This window comes from Cannabis sativa, chromosome 7 (genome assembly GCF_029168945.1).
Source record: "Cannabis sativa cultivar Pink pepper isolate KNU-18-1 chromosome 7, ASM2916894v1, whole genome shotgun sequence".
Classification (NCBI taxonomy): domain Eukaryota; kingdom Viridiplantae; phylum Streptophyta; class Magnoliopsida; order Rosales; family Cannabaceae; genus Cannabis; species Cannabis sativa.
This window is the reverse complement of record NC_083607.1, coordinates 60,809,788-60,824,936: the sequence shown is the minus strand read 5'-3', so window position 1 is coordinate 60,824,936 and position 15,149 is coordinate 60,809,788. Positions and strand designations below refer to the sequence as shown.

Sequence of the window (15,149 nt, the reverse complement as noted above, 5' to 3'; positions counted from 1 at the left end):
TATTTTCCATTTGAATCATGTCTAACAATCAAGAAACAGAGCATGAAGATGCACCAGCTCAATTCAACCATGGCGATAATCAAGTTCATGTTCCTGAAGTCAGAACAGATGGACAGATAATGAGATCAAGAAATCCCATAGAAGACCCATCCGATCCCTATTACTTACATCACGGAGACAACCCTGGGAATGTTCTTGTTTCCCAGTTGCTCACTGGACAAGAAAATTATATTGCCTGGAGTCGTGCAATGGAATTGGCAATCTCTGTCAAAAACAAATTAGGGTTCTTGAATGGCACCATACCCAAACCCCCTGTTTCTGATCACATTCTCTACAATGCTTGGGTTCGCAACAACAACATAGTTATTTCTTGGATCATCAATTCGGTTTCAAAAGAGATTTCCCCTAGCATCTTGTATGACGAGTCTGCAGCGGCGATTTGGAACGATCTTAGAGTTAGATTCCAGCAGAGAAATGGTGCTCATATTTACAACCTCAGAAAGATTTTGATGAATCTCAAGCAAGAAACTCAAACTGTAAGTATGTACTTCACCAAACTCAAAACTGTGTGGGAACAACTATCTAATTTCAGGCCAAGTTGCACATGTAATGGATGCACATGTGGGGGAGTAAAGAAATTGCAAGAACATCACAATATGGAATACATCATGTCTTTCCTCATGGGTCTATCCGATCTATATTCGCAAGTGAGAGGTAATATACTCGTTATGGATCCTTTGCCTGAGATTAATAGGGTATTTCATTTAGTTACACAGGAAGAAAATCAAAGAAGTGGACAAAGTGTCACCATGGATCCCAACTCGAACATGGCCTTTGCATTTCAAGGAGAAAGAAGCTCGGGAAAACCAGAACCTCCCAAGAATCAAGGACAAAAACGTGGCAGGCCATTTTGCACACATTGCAATATACATGGACACACTATTGAGAAGTGCTACAAGATACATGGGTATCCTCCTGGATACAACAAGAATGGAAAATCCAAAGAGGCGGCTGCAAACCAGTTTCAAACTTCAGATGAAACCAGTACCAACAATGACAACACCTTGCTGCCTCAGCTGACATCAAATCAGTACCAACAACTTCTCAATCTCCTTGCTGCCCAAACAACAAATCAGCCTACTGCCGATCCTGGAACCTCAAATAATTCAGGTATTATCTTGTCCAATAGTACCTTGTTACCTAAAAATAAATCTTGGATAGTGGATTCGGGTGCCACTAGACATATATGTTCGGATCTGAAATTATTTCAAAGCATTCATCCTATTAGTCCAACTAAATTGATTTTACCAAATAACAATCATGTTTTAGTTCACAAAGGAGGTAATGTTCACATTGGCCATAATCTTATTCTACAACAGGTTCTTTATGTCCCCTCTTTCCAATACAATATTTGTTCAGTTAGTTGTCTAACTCAAGACAATGATTTTGCTCTCAAGTTTTTTGCTAATGAATTTCTCATACAGGAAACGCACACAAAGAAGACGATTGGCAAAGGTGAATCGGCTAATGGTCTCTATTTTTTGGGCACCACAACCGGTTACATCAATGCAGTCGCCTCTGCTGAGATTTGGCATAAGAGATTAGGACATTTGTCCAATAAATGTTTAGACTTGCTTAGTGACTCTTTGCATTGTAAAACTAAAAATTTACATGATGTTGAACCTTGCTATATTTGTCCTTTAGCCAAGCAAAGAAAACTTCCTTTCCCCAATAATAAAAATTTTACTACTCATTGTTTTGATCTCATACATTGTGATATATGGGGACCTTATCATGTTACTTCACATTCTAATCATAGATATTTCCTTACTTTAGTTGATGATCATTCTAGATTCACTTGGATTTATCTACTTAGACAAAAGTCCGATGTTATTGCTATTATTCCTGAGTTTATTTCCTACATACAAACTCAATATAATTGTGTTTTCAAACGTTTCAGGTCCGATAATGCTCCTGAACTTACTTTCAAAGAATTATTCTCTAAACATGGCATTTTACATGATTTTTCTTGCATAGAGACACCTGAACAAAACGCCGTTGCTGAAAGAAAACATCAACATCTTTTAAATGTGGCTAGAGCTTTGCTTTTTCAATCAAAAATTCCCATTCAATATTGGACTGAATGCCTTCTTACTGCTGTCTTTTTAATCAATCGCACGCCTACACCAAATCTTGCAAACAAAACTCCTTATGAAATTCTTTTTGGCAAGCAACCCGAATATACTGATTTAAGATGTTTTGGATGCCTTGCTTTTGCCTCAACTCTTACTTCTCATAGAACTAAGTTTGAGCCTCGGGCAAGAACTTGTGTGTTCTTAGGATATCCTAGGGGAGTCAAAGGGTACAAGTTATATGATCTTAACACCAAACAGATTTTTATTTCACGAAATGTTGTCTTTCATGAACATGTTTTTCCCTTTCACAAACTTAATGCTGCTACTGAACATATTGATCCTTTCTTGCCTATTATTTTTCCAAATGACCATGTAACTAACACTCCTATTGCAGATTACCCTATACAAGACCATAGCCTTGTTTCTCCTCCCTTTAATTTGCAGAACAATCCACCAGCAGCAGAATTTGCTGAACAAAACGCACCAACAGCAGCTGAAATTGCTGCACAAACCGAACCAACAGCAGCAGATTTTGCTGAACAAAATGAACCTCCAGCAGCAGCTGTTAACGAGCAAAATGACACACAATCTGCCCTTGACAATCCCACTCCTGCTGCTGTACCTAGAAGAAGTTCAAGAATGTCTCGGCCGCCCAGCTATTTGCAAGACTTTGAGTGCTATAATTTATTGGAAGAGAAAACTTCCACTTCTTTTCCTATCTCTAAATATATGTCATATTCCAAACTTTCAAAGGCTTACAAAAATTTTATTCTTGCAGTAACAGCCGAGTTTGAACCCCAAAGCTACAAGCAAGCCCTTCAATTCAAAAAATGGCTTCAAGCAATGGACAATGAACTTTTGGCACTCATCAACAACAAAACATGGACCGTCGTACCACTCCCACCGAACAAACGTGCCATAGGATGTCGATGGGTCTACAAGATAAAGTACAATAGCGATGGTAGCGTTGAACGGCTCAAAGCTCGCTTAGTTGCACAAGGGTATACCCAACAAGAAGGATTGGACTTCTTTGATACTTTCTCACCCGTGGCAAAGATGGTTACTTTCAAACTTCTATTGGCCATTGTCACCATAAAACAATGGCATACTTTACAACTAGATATCAATAATGCCTTCCTTCATGGAGATTTGGACGAAGAGGTTTACATGCAAATTCCGCAAGGTCTCACCCTTCCTCCTTCCATCACGGGCACCAACCTTGTATGTAAACTCCATAAATCTATCTATGGACTTCGTCAATCTTCAAGACAATGGTATAAGAAGCTCACCGATGCTCTTTTACAAGAAGGTTTCACCCAATCACAAGCTGATTACACTCTTTTTACTCGGGGAACACACAACACCTTTGTTGTGTTACTTGTATATGTCGACGATATTATTCTTGCTGGACCGAACTTGCCACTTCTACACCACTTACAAGATGCCTTACAAGCAAGGTTCAAGCTCAAAACTCTCGGCCCCCTCAAGTATTTCCTCGGTTTTGAGATTGCAAGAGCCAACTCAAATCTCTTTCTCTCTCAACGCAAGTATACACTTCAACTACTTCATGACACCGGTTATACCGACAGTAAACCAGCCAAGGCACCAATGGACCCTCGCCAACACCTCAATGATCAAGATGGTGACATCCTTGACAACCCTTCACACTATAGACAAGTCATTGGACGCCTTCTATATTTGACATTATCTCGGCCCGACATCACATTCGCTGTCAACACTCTCAGCCAGTTCATGTCTTCACCACGCACACCTCATTTGACAGCTTTGCATCATCTTCTTCGCTACCTCAAAGGCTCACCGGGCCAAGGAATCCTTTACTCATCCACGTCCACTCTTCACCTACGCGGCTTCTCCGACTCTGATTGGGCTACTTGTCCAATGACACGTCGCTCCACTACGGGATTTTGCATCTTTATTGGTGACTGCCTTATCTCTTGGAAGACTAAGAAACAACCAACCATCTCCAAAAGCTCTGCTGAAGCAGAATATCGCGCCTTAGCTGCCACCACAAGCGAAATCACATGGATACAATATTTGCTCCAAGATCTCCACATTCATCAACCGGTTCCTGCATTCATTTACTGCGATAATCAATCAGCCATTCACATTGCTAATAACCCAACCTTCCACGAACGCACTAAGCATATTGAATTGGACTGTCACTTTGTTCGTGAAAAGATTGCAGCTTCAAACATTCGGCTTATACCCGTCAGCAGCAACCTTCAGCTTGCCGATGCCTTTACCAAACCACTCCCCTCCACTATCCTTACTTCCCACTTGTCCAAGATGGCCATTCATGATATCTATGGTCCATCTTGAGGAGGGGGTAACAAGAAAACTGTTATATAAAACTTACACTCTGTTACAGTTGTCACAGTCCGGTTTTATGGGATTGTATCCCTGATTTTATGGGATTTAGTTTTCCCTTTTTGGCAGCCTTTATAAGGCCTTTATTCATTGTATTTCATTCATTCATTCAATATCAATAAAATACTTTCCCTTTCAATCCGCAATAATTAAAAATAAAATGATAACAAAATTTTAGAGAGACTATATATACCTCTGCACAAAGCCACTTGACTAAGCATTTCAAAACATCATTTGTATTAGGTGATGTTTTCTTTAAATTTTTTGTCTTGCACTGTATTTACATGTAAAAAAATTAATTAAAGCATCCAAATTCTATACTATATATATATATATGTATATATATAGAAATATAAAGAGAGAAGTATTGGAAAAAACAGAGAGCATATATGATTGAAGAAGAAGAAGAAAAAAAGAAACCTGTTCAGACTTTAGTATCATTATATTACTGTAAATATACATATATATATATTGTTGGATCGATTATGATGTTCAAACTTTGGAAAATAAATATATGGTAATGTCAAGTAATGTTTCTAAACTATATTGATTAGTATATGTGCAATGTCAAGACCACAATTCACACCCAACAAAATTTCATCCAAACCAGTACTATTCTATACTACAAATTATATGTATAGAAATATAAAGAGAGAAGTATTGTAAAAAACAGAGAAAAAGAAACCTGTTCAGTTGTTGAAAGCCTTTGTTGTTCCATCAAGCTGTTTGGATTGAATCACACTAGTTATTTCTACCAAAATAAAAAAAACAAAATAAATTAATCGAAAATCTTTCAAAATACATTGATTCCAAATACAATATTTATAGACAAATTTTGAGTTATAATTCCACTCCAATTAGGATTATTTTTTTTTTTTTTTAAAAAAAAAAACGTATTGGGATATTTTGGGTGTCATATGTATTATCTATTATTATTTATTTATATACTTTGTTTTATATTTTTTTTTTTTTTGATAATTAATGGTTACATGACGAAAATGACGAAAACACCCCTCCCTCCAATACTCATTCAAATGGACTCATAAACGAACAAATTTTTTATTTCTTTTGTTGGAAAACAAAACAGGGCATTTGAAATGACGAAAACACCCCTCCCTATTTTCTTCGTATGAGTTAATAATGATTAGACTCTGACTTCATCAAAACAAATTCTACTAGCTACGACCAACAAATGTATTTTTGCAATAGAGTTGTGTTTTTGAGTTTTTGTGGGTTTGTAATTGTATTATTTGGGTATTTATGGGGATTAATGAATGTATTGTATATGTGGTAAATGATTCAATTCACATAAATAGCAGAAAAAAGAAAATACAAGCAAAAAGCAATTAGTGATTAAAGAAACGACAGGTCGTTTATTAAGATGATTGATGTTGTTGCAATGCAATAATGGATGGCTTCTTTTCTCATCAGTACTCACTCACTCACAACAACAACAATACTCCTCACTTTATTGGTTTAAGCTCAGATCAAACTATGGAACAAACTTGATCTTAACTCAACATCATGAGTATTCGAGTTCGAGATGAAGATGAAGATGAAGATTATCCAAAATCTTAATTAATGTTTCTCATTCTAGTATTCACTTTCTTTCAATGTTGAGTTTGTGGTTCATTTTTTTCAGTGAGTTTGTGTCTATTTAGTCCTAAATTTACTGATTTTAGATCTGTTATTGATAACTTTTCTTTTATGTAGTTTTATACTTTTAATTACCAAACTATGAGTAATCAATCAAGTCTAATAAACCTATACGTACATATGTATGGAAGAAAAAGAAATTAATTAAAAGAAATCAAAAAGAAAACCTGTAAATTAATTGTTGAGAATAATGAGCTGAAAGACTTTGGTGTGGACTGAATATATTTGGAAGCTAAGTTTGGAAATTAGGTTTATGTTGAGAAGCTGAAACACACGTCTATATATATAAATAAAATATGTGTCAGTATATTTAGTAAGTAAAACATAATTGTGTTATAATAATGTATGTTATTAATAGTAAAATGTACATTAATCTTCTAATTGAAAAAAGTTCTATTATCTCATTTCATATCTAATAATAGCTACACAACTATATATTTATAGACTTTCACATTCTTTGGAAAATTACTAATAAGCACCAATAATATTTTCATATTCTAATATTTTTCAACCTTCTCCTCTTGGTGGTAAAATTAAAAATAAAACTAAAAATAAGCACAAACATATAAGGTAAATACTAATTACAGCCCATTTCATCTTTTTTTTTTTATTATTTTTTTAAGCCCAAGCCCAAAAATCTCTAAGTATATTCTTTAACAGAATATTCTTTTATTTTTAAGTATATTCTGTTAAACCAAGAATGTTAAACCAAAAAATGCCGTTAGATAGACACTTTTAATATATAAAGATATATAATATTTTATATAAATTAAAATGATAAGTTTTTAAATAAAAGATAATATTTGATATATTATTACGTTTAAAATAATATTTTATCAAGAATATCTCGTTTACTAATTTTTAACATTAAATAAATATCACAATTATTTTATTTTTAAACTAAAAAGTAATAGTATAACAAGATACATATATAAAAAAATTCACTAGAAATATCATTTTTACTGAACACTCCATTTGAAAAATAAAATAAAAATCTTTATTAAAATTGTGAGTTACACTAAAAAACTAATTTATTTGCTACCCTATAATTAATTCTTAAAAAAGTCAACTATATAGCAATCCTTCAAGACATTAAATCTAAACGACATGTGTTACAAAGAAGAAAATTGTCGTTTGATATTAAAGGAAATCAGTAAACGACATGTCGTTTACATAATGATAAATAACAGAAATAACTTCCTTTGATTCATTCTCTTTACACACACACAGACTCTGTCTCTCTCTGTCTCTCTCTGAAGAAAAGGTAGAAAGATCATCTTCTTGAATTGGGAAAAATGGATTCTCTGTCTATGATGGAAAAGATGGATGATTTCCCATTAACTCATATCACAAAAGGAATTTCCAAAAAGTTATACGAAATGAAAAACACAGATGACTTTCAAGGGATAAATAAACTAGGAATTCAACTACGTTCTCTTATTATGGAAGCAAGATCAGCACTTTACGGGAAGGCGCAAGACGAAGAATTCAAAGCTAATTACGCCGAGTTTAAGAAACGAGCTCTTAATCTAAGCAACCGAGTCGATGAGTTTGAAGAAAAGCACTTAAAGTACAACATTCCATCTCTAATTGGTGTACAATCTTTCAAGATTTACTTACAAAATTTACAAGAGTTTATGAAGATTTGGGAGAAAGAAGCCGAGAAAGGAAGAGAAAAAGGCGAAAAGAGTTTGATTGAGTGGCTAAAAAACCTTGATCAATCTCAAAGAAAGAGTACAATTGAGGAAATGAACAAGGTTGTGATTGATCTTGGTATACATATCTCTGTTATAATGATTGAATTTCTTTCATTGGTTGTGATTTTTGGTGATAGGAATAACATAATGAAGAATGTTGATGATTTCAAGGATATGATAAAAATTCTAAGTGTTGAGAAAAATAAGGAGAATTCTATTGTGATCAAGAATTTCTTATGTGTGATTGAATTAGTGGGAAGAAGAATGAGAAAGAGAAAGGGTTTGGGTGTGAATAGAGGAAAAGAGTGTGAGATTTCGGGGGGCGATGTAGAACTGAAGATCGCGAGAATGATTCTGAAAGAAATTTTGAGAGTTGAAGTTGGTTTTTGTTGTCCTGATTTGGTTATGGTGTTGAGTGATGAGATGTACTTATCTATGGGAACTCATCTAAGAAATTTCTTTGGGAATAAATTGACTGAGTTGAGTTTGAAGGTGAATGATTTGAAGATTCAAGCTGATGAACAAGATTTTGACATGATCAAAGAAGAAAAGAGATTCAAAATTGCTAAGGAAACAATCATTGATGGGGTTCATAACATATGGAACAAATTTCACCTTATTAACTCATCATCATCATCATAGCAACGCTCATGCTACATGAATTTTCGAGATCCAGATTCTCATTTCGGAACAAGAAACTTTTCAAGTGTTGACTTGAGATTCTTATGTGCCTCATATATCGATCATCTTCATACTCACCATCACCAAGAAATAATGGAAGGTTGTAGGTTAAGCATTTGTCACCGAACTCGTCCACACGCTTCTTAAGAGACAGAGCTTGTTTGATCAAATCTACGAATTTCGATCGTTTGTCAAATGCATTAAGATATTTACTCTGAAAAAGTGTTGTTGCAGCCTCAAGGAGAGAGCAGAATTCTTGTTCTAAATGGGGTGCGGTTTCAATTTGTGCTGAGTTATCCATTAATTTCTTGTAAATGTTTGATGAGATATGGTTCCATTGCAACAAGAGAGATAGAAAGAAAGAAAGAAAGAAAGAAAGAAAGAATGAAAGAGTGAATGAGAGAGAGAGAGGTTTAAGAGGCAAGGGAATATATATATATAGGAACTTGTATTTTTATATTACAAAATTAGAGTTAGTTATTTCTGTTATAAATACAATTACATCTAAGAACTCTTTGAGAATATTTAGGCAAGTGTGTCCAATTGAGACTTTTATATCTTTATTGACATTTATTTACAAATTGTAACAATGTTGGTACAATACAGAGTTGTAATGAACATAATAATAACTAGACAAATTATGAAAATAGTGAGTGTTAATTAGTTAACATATTTACCCCACTTACTAATTTTATTACTCCATTCCAAGCAAGTAAAAGAAAAACAATTGAAATGGGCACTGAAGATTAATCAAAATGTAATTAAGATTAATATGAATGTCAGTCATATCTGATCTGAGCTTAAACCAATAATCTGAGGAGTATTGTTGTTGTAGTTTGGATCATTTGCGACATATACAATACATTCATTAATCCCCATAAATACCCAAATGATATGACATATACAATACAATAATACAATTACAAACCCACGGAAACTCCAAAACACAACTCTATTTGTCTAATCATTGTTAACTCATAGGATGAGAATATGGAGGGGTGTTTTCGTCATTTGAACTGCACGGTTTGTTAAACATTTAATTTAACAATAAATATTCATATCTTAGTTGCTTAGGGTGTATAATATATTACCTAATACCATGGATTCGAATCCATGACACATGAAAAACCGTGTTTTTGCATATGTCAGTTGTATATAAGAAAATATAAAAACTGTAAGCGTTTGCAGCAACAGAAAGTAATTCTGCTACAGCAAAACTGAACAGGCAGAATATAAAATATTTGCAGAAAAATAAATAACTTGACACAAGAGATTTATACGTGGTATCAGTGTTCTCACGAACACTCCTAGTCCACGGGGCCACGCCCAGAGAATGAAATCAATTAATAAAGTATCAAAATTACAAAGACAATTGACTTAAACAAATTTAGACTCCCTCTAAAGTATTGCCGCAATCCTTTGTAATCCACTTTATGAATCTGACTTCTTGAAACACCTTCAAGCCCGAACTCCCTTCGTCTTTGAAGTGTGAGTGCTTACTTCCTCCCGAAGTAAGGCTTCAACAAGTCTTCTCCCGAAGACCAAGTGCTTACTTCCTCCTGAAGTAAGGCTTTATCAAGTCTTCTCCCGAAGACCAATCTCTTGTTCAGTCAAGTAGTTCTTCACAACTTCTAGGATAGAGTAAGAACAGAAATAGAACAACTAGAACCTAGATGAACAACTAGGCTCTCACAAAACAAAGAAACACTCTCTTCTCTCAAAAGATAAATGTAGAAAATGAATAATGGAAGAGGTAATTCGAATGGTTGCTCTCTAGGCTCTATTTATAGAACATAGAAACCAAAGAGGCAACCACAAGTTCGAATTAGCAGCTGTACAAAAACTTTCCTAAGAAAACACGATCTGCTACATCAGATTCGGATGCTGACGCAGCAGATCTGACCAGAAACGGGAAACTTGCTAAAATCGGGTCCGATCCTCTATCAATGCTTGATTCCTGCCAAAAACAGATTAGATATTCTGATTGTATCAAGATACAATCGAAATTAATAAGGAAAAGGCAATAATCAAAGTTTCCTTAAAAAAGACAACTTTCCAAAAGAGAATTCCTTCTCTTTTGAGAAGTTTTCCACAAAGGAAAATTCAGCTGAAAGTGCAACTTTCCAACTAAGGAAAGGGGCAACTAAAAACCGAATTTATAAGGTGAGAAATCGAAAATGAATGCATAGCAATCTTACCATAAATGGAAAAATTATTTTGTCACCTAACTTGCCAAAAAAAGACTTTACAACACATTTTTAATGTTTCTTATATATATACATATATATTTTTGAGAGTGTGAGCTCAAAAATTTAATTCGCCTAAGATTCATATATTCCGAGGACCGGTCCTTGGCACCATATTTATTATCTTTTGTTTTTTAGGATTCATATTAGTAATGGTATGAAAAATGTATGACAGGTTGTTAGAGTTGTCATCATGACTTTTCAAAACATGCTCCCAAAAAGACTTTTGATTCATAAATGGTACAACTTCAACTATCAGAAGAACTTATTCAGAGTTTGAAAATACAAACATGGAGTGATGAGGTTCTTTTTTCAGGATCTATGGGATGCTTTAAATCAACTAGATGAGAATCTGAATAAGATAAAAGCATTGAATTCTTTTGATATTTACAATTATTTCATTTTGATTTAGTAAAATTATGAAGATATGATAGCATATTGAGATTATTCATTGCACATGAGTATTCTTATATAAAAAAGCAAAATATATAATACACTTTTGTTTTCCATGTGGTACAATATATTTTTTTTTTCCAAAATAGACATTGTAATTTGTAACCTCAGCCAAAAGATGGTGATAAGTGATAACTTTGATAATAATAATTACTTATAAAATCAGTACATTTAAAGTCATTGCATCATAAGTTGTTGTGATTTCATAAATGGCATGCAATCCAAAATTGATGAAAAAGTAAAAACACACACTAACAAAAATCTTACTTTTAGTCATAACAAAATTTATAACTAAATGTGAAAAAGTTGTGACTAGTTATAAATTATCGTTCATATGTTACTTTTAGTCATAACAAAATTTGTAACTAAATGTGAAAAAGTTGTGACTAGTTATAAATTATCGTTCATATGTTGTAACTAAACTTAGGGAAACCATCTAACCCTACAATATTTAGGGACCAGGAAACTATAACAATTGTTATGTAGGTAACTAAGAGAGACTTGAACCTCAAATAGAGATGGAAATTTATACCGTGGGGATGGGTAACCGCGGGGACCCGCCCCTAATGGGGTGGGGATTCCCCATCTTAGTGGTTAATGGGGCGGTGGTGGGGGACAATTTCAATACCCGAAGTGGGGATGGGGCGGGGGCGGGGATAATACTATCCGCACCATATCCGACCCCGATATAGATATATATAATTTTTTTTGTTTTTTTTTTAAACTTTGACACATATTTAGTTTTTATTTTCTATTAAATTATGCTTTTTTTAAGTAGGTTTATTTTTTATCTTCTATGAATTATGAATGCATAATAAATATTTGTGAGAATATTTGTTTAACTTATTTTTTTTCAATTATTTTAAATTAATTTGCTTTTTCATTTTACCTTAATGGATACCCGATGGGTTCCCCATAACCGATGGGTATTCCCCTACCCCGAATCCGTTGGTTATTAGACGGGGATGGGGCGGGGATGGGGGTATAAATAGGTAACGGGGATGGGGGCGGGGATTGCATTCCCCGTACATTAACCGACCAATTTCCATCTCTAACCTCAAACCTCGTTTGGTTCTTTGCTAAAATAAATATTAGAATGATTGACCATAATATATAGATTAGTTTATATAATATTTTGTCAACTTGTGAGACAATGATCACTTCTCATTAGACTCTCAAAAAGGTCCGAATTCACTAGTGTTTTTGGTTAATGTAATCATGTAATTGACTCTTGCATATGTGTTTTTGGTATATGTGTGAAGATTAGAAAATTTGGAAAATCTAAGAGGCACATGTATAATTCTAGGTGTCTCCTTTTGATTCTAGTTTCTTTTGATAAACTGCTGGTTTAAATTTGTTCCATATATAAACATAGATGACATTTTAAATTAATCAAAATCAATAAGTTTCTTTGATTTCATAATTGATTGTTATAAAGTCCAACACAAACATTGATTCTTTTATTTGATAATTGATTTCAAACAAGAACAAGTGGTCTCACCTAATTTATCCCCTATTTTAAAACAATAACTATGTTAATCCATATCCAACAAAACCTATTACAGCTGTTTAATTTGGTTAGGCAAGTGATTTAGATTTGGAATTATTAGTTTTTACTATTAAGATAAGAGAAGATGTAACACATAAAATATTATGTTGCCATATCTTCATAATTTGACTAATTAAAACTCAAATCAAAATGCGGCCAACTTCACTTTGTAATGTTCTTTATAAAATTGCCTCGAAGGTCATAGCTAACCGTATGAAGAGTGTCCTTGACTATGCTATCTCTGAAACTCAAAGTGCTTTTGTTTCCGGACGTTTGATTTCCGACAATGTTATGGTAGCTTTTGAAGTCATGCACTATCTGAAAAGGAAAACAAAAGGTAGGAAAGGCTACATGGCACTCAAGCTAGATATGAGCAAAGCTTACGACCGAGTAGAGTGGAGGTTCTTGGAAGCAGTTCTTCGGGTAATGGGGTTTAGTGAACAATGGATTGGTTTAATGATGGGCTGTGTCAACTCTGTTTGTTATCATGTTGTGCACGGGGGTGTGAAGTTGGGGCCAATCATGTAACGCCCCGATTTCCCGAGACGTCACACTAGCTAGTCCGTTTAAAACCATTTAAGATAAAGACAATAAAAGACTTCTTTAATGAAAAATAACTAAGCATGAGATCTCATTATTTTTAAAACAAAACATTTATTTATTCATAACCTTAAAATATAAAGCTTTACAAAAACTATTTGAATCATAATCTTAAATGAAATATTTTTAAACCAAAACATCGTGACAATCCCCTAACATGTAATCCACGCCTCGAGCTCGCCACCCTCACTATATAGTTTTGCCTTTACCTGCACACAGAGTACCCGTGAGCTAACGCCCAGTAAGAAGAGCTATGTAGGACATAACCCCCCCAACCAGATAACATAGTCATAAGTATAACAATATCACAACATCAAATCAATTCATACCATACTTGCATACATATAACAACATGTCATATCACATATTATTCTTACATACAATACAACATCATATCACAGTGTAATCTCAACACATGCTATACTCACACACATAACACATAGTATCTTATCGCACATTGTCCTCACATACGATAATCTACTCCCACTCATGTTGATCAGACATGAAGTGTAACTTACCCTGCCTTGTGTTGTTCTCACACTCGGCATCCAATAGGGCAATCCCTTTTCACAAGTTGTACTCACCCATGAAAGGATAACCTGCAAGTAAACCCATACAAGCAGCCAAAAATATATCCTGCAGTGCTATGCTCACACTAGCAGCAGAAAACCTATCCTATAAGTGCTATCCTTACACAAACAGTCAAAAGCCTTATCACTATCACACACTAATAACATTAGCATAAAACAACAATCTACCATAGAATAAAACATGTAAATACAAACCCATAATACAGTTGTATGTTTCAACATACACCCTGTGCACAGATGTCCACTCTTCTTACCTCAGTTGTTAAGAACACCTTCTTGCTACTCCAAGCACCTCAATAAATTTTCTTGTTGAGGACAAGATCCTCAAATCCCACTGCTTAAGACTTGTTATCTCGTCACTACTACCTATAACAACACATGGTTCAAGGCCCTAACATTAAAATTCGTACTCTTACAGTACAGCAGAAAGATCACTATTTTTGACCAACAAATATACTAATTCAGTGAAAGTTGTCTTCATAAAAATTATAGAAAATTTCATTATCTTTCCAATGATATAAAGATTATTAAAAATGGATTAAAACTGAGGGAGTTATGATTGTTTTACTGAAACTGTTTCTGAGAAGAAATATGGAGTGACGAATTACACAACTTAGCAAAAATACAAACTTTTGACATTGAATGGTTCAGAACTAAAAGATAACATCTTCATCAAAGTTTTAGGAAATTAAATTCCCTTTCCAATGATACCAAAATCTTTGAAATTGGAATTATATTCGAGGAGATATTACAATTTTACCAAAACAGTTTTGCAAGAACAAGATTCAAGAAACGAATCACATGATATTAAATAAAACTAACTTTTTGACATAGTATGACTTCGAATTAACAAAAAGTTTCTTCATAAAACTTATGGGAAATCGAATAAGCTTTCCAACGATATAAAAATCTCTAAAAACGGATCAATATCAAGAGAGATATCATCACTTTACTGAAACTTGTTTTTCTGAAAACGAAAAAAATATAATAGATCCGAACCCTAGATAACATTTAGCATTATTGAGCAAGAAAATATTTCATACCTCTTCACATATTTCTATTCGATGTCTCAAGCCCGCAAGCCTTGATTATAAATCCAAAACTTTAAGAATGAAGGTAGAAAATAAGAAGAATTGTGGAAGGTTTGAGAGGAG

General features: G+C 33.9%; 1 long non-coding RNA gene across 1 annotated transcript; it reads right to left on the bottom strand.

Annotated features, from left to right (window-relative positions):
* Positions 1 to 13,414: 13,414 nt before the first annotated feature.
* On the bottom strand, positions 13,415 to 14,797 carry LOC133039927 (uncharacterized). Its single transcript, XR_009688880.1, has 2 exons — positions 14,250 to 14,797; positions 13,415 to 13,614 (listed from the first exon to the last, which is right to left on the bottom strand). It is a non-coding gene; the product is annotated as an uncharacterized LOC133039927 (long non-coding RNA).
* Positions 14,798 to 15,149: the final 352 nt, after the last annotated feature.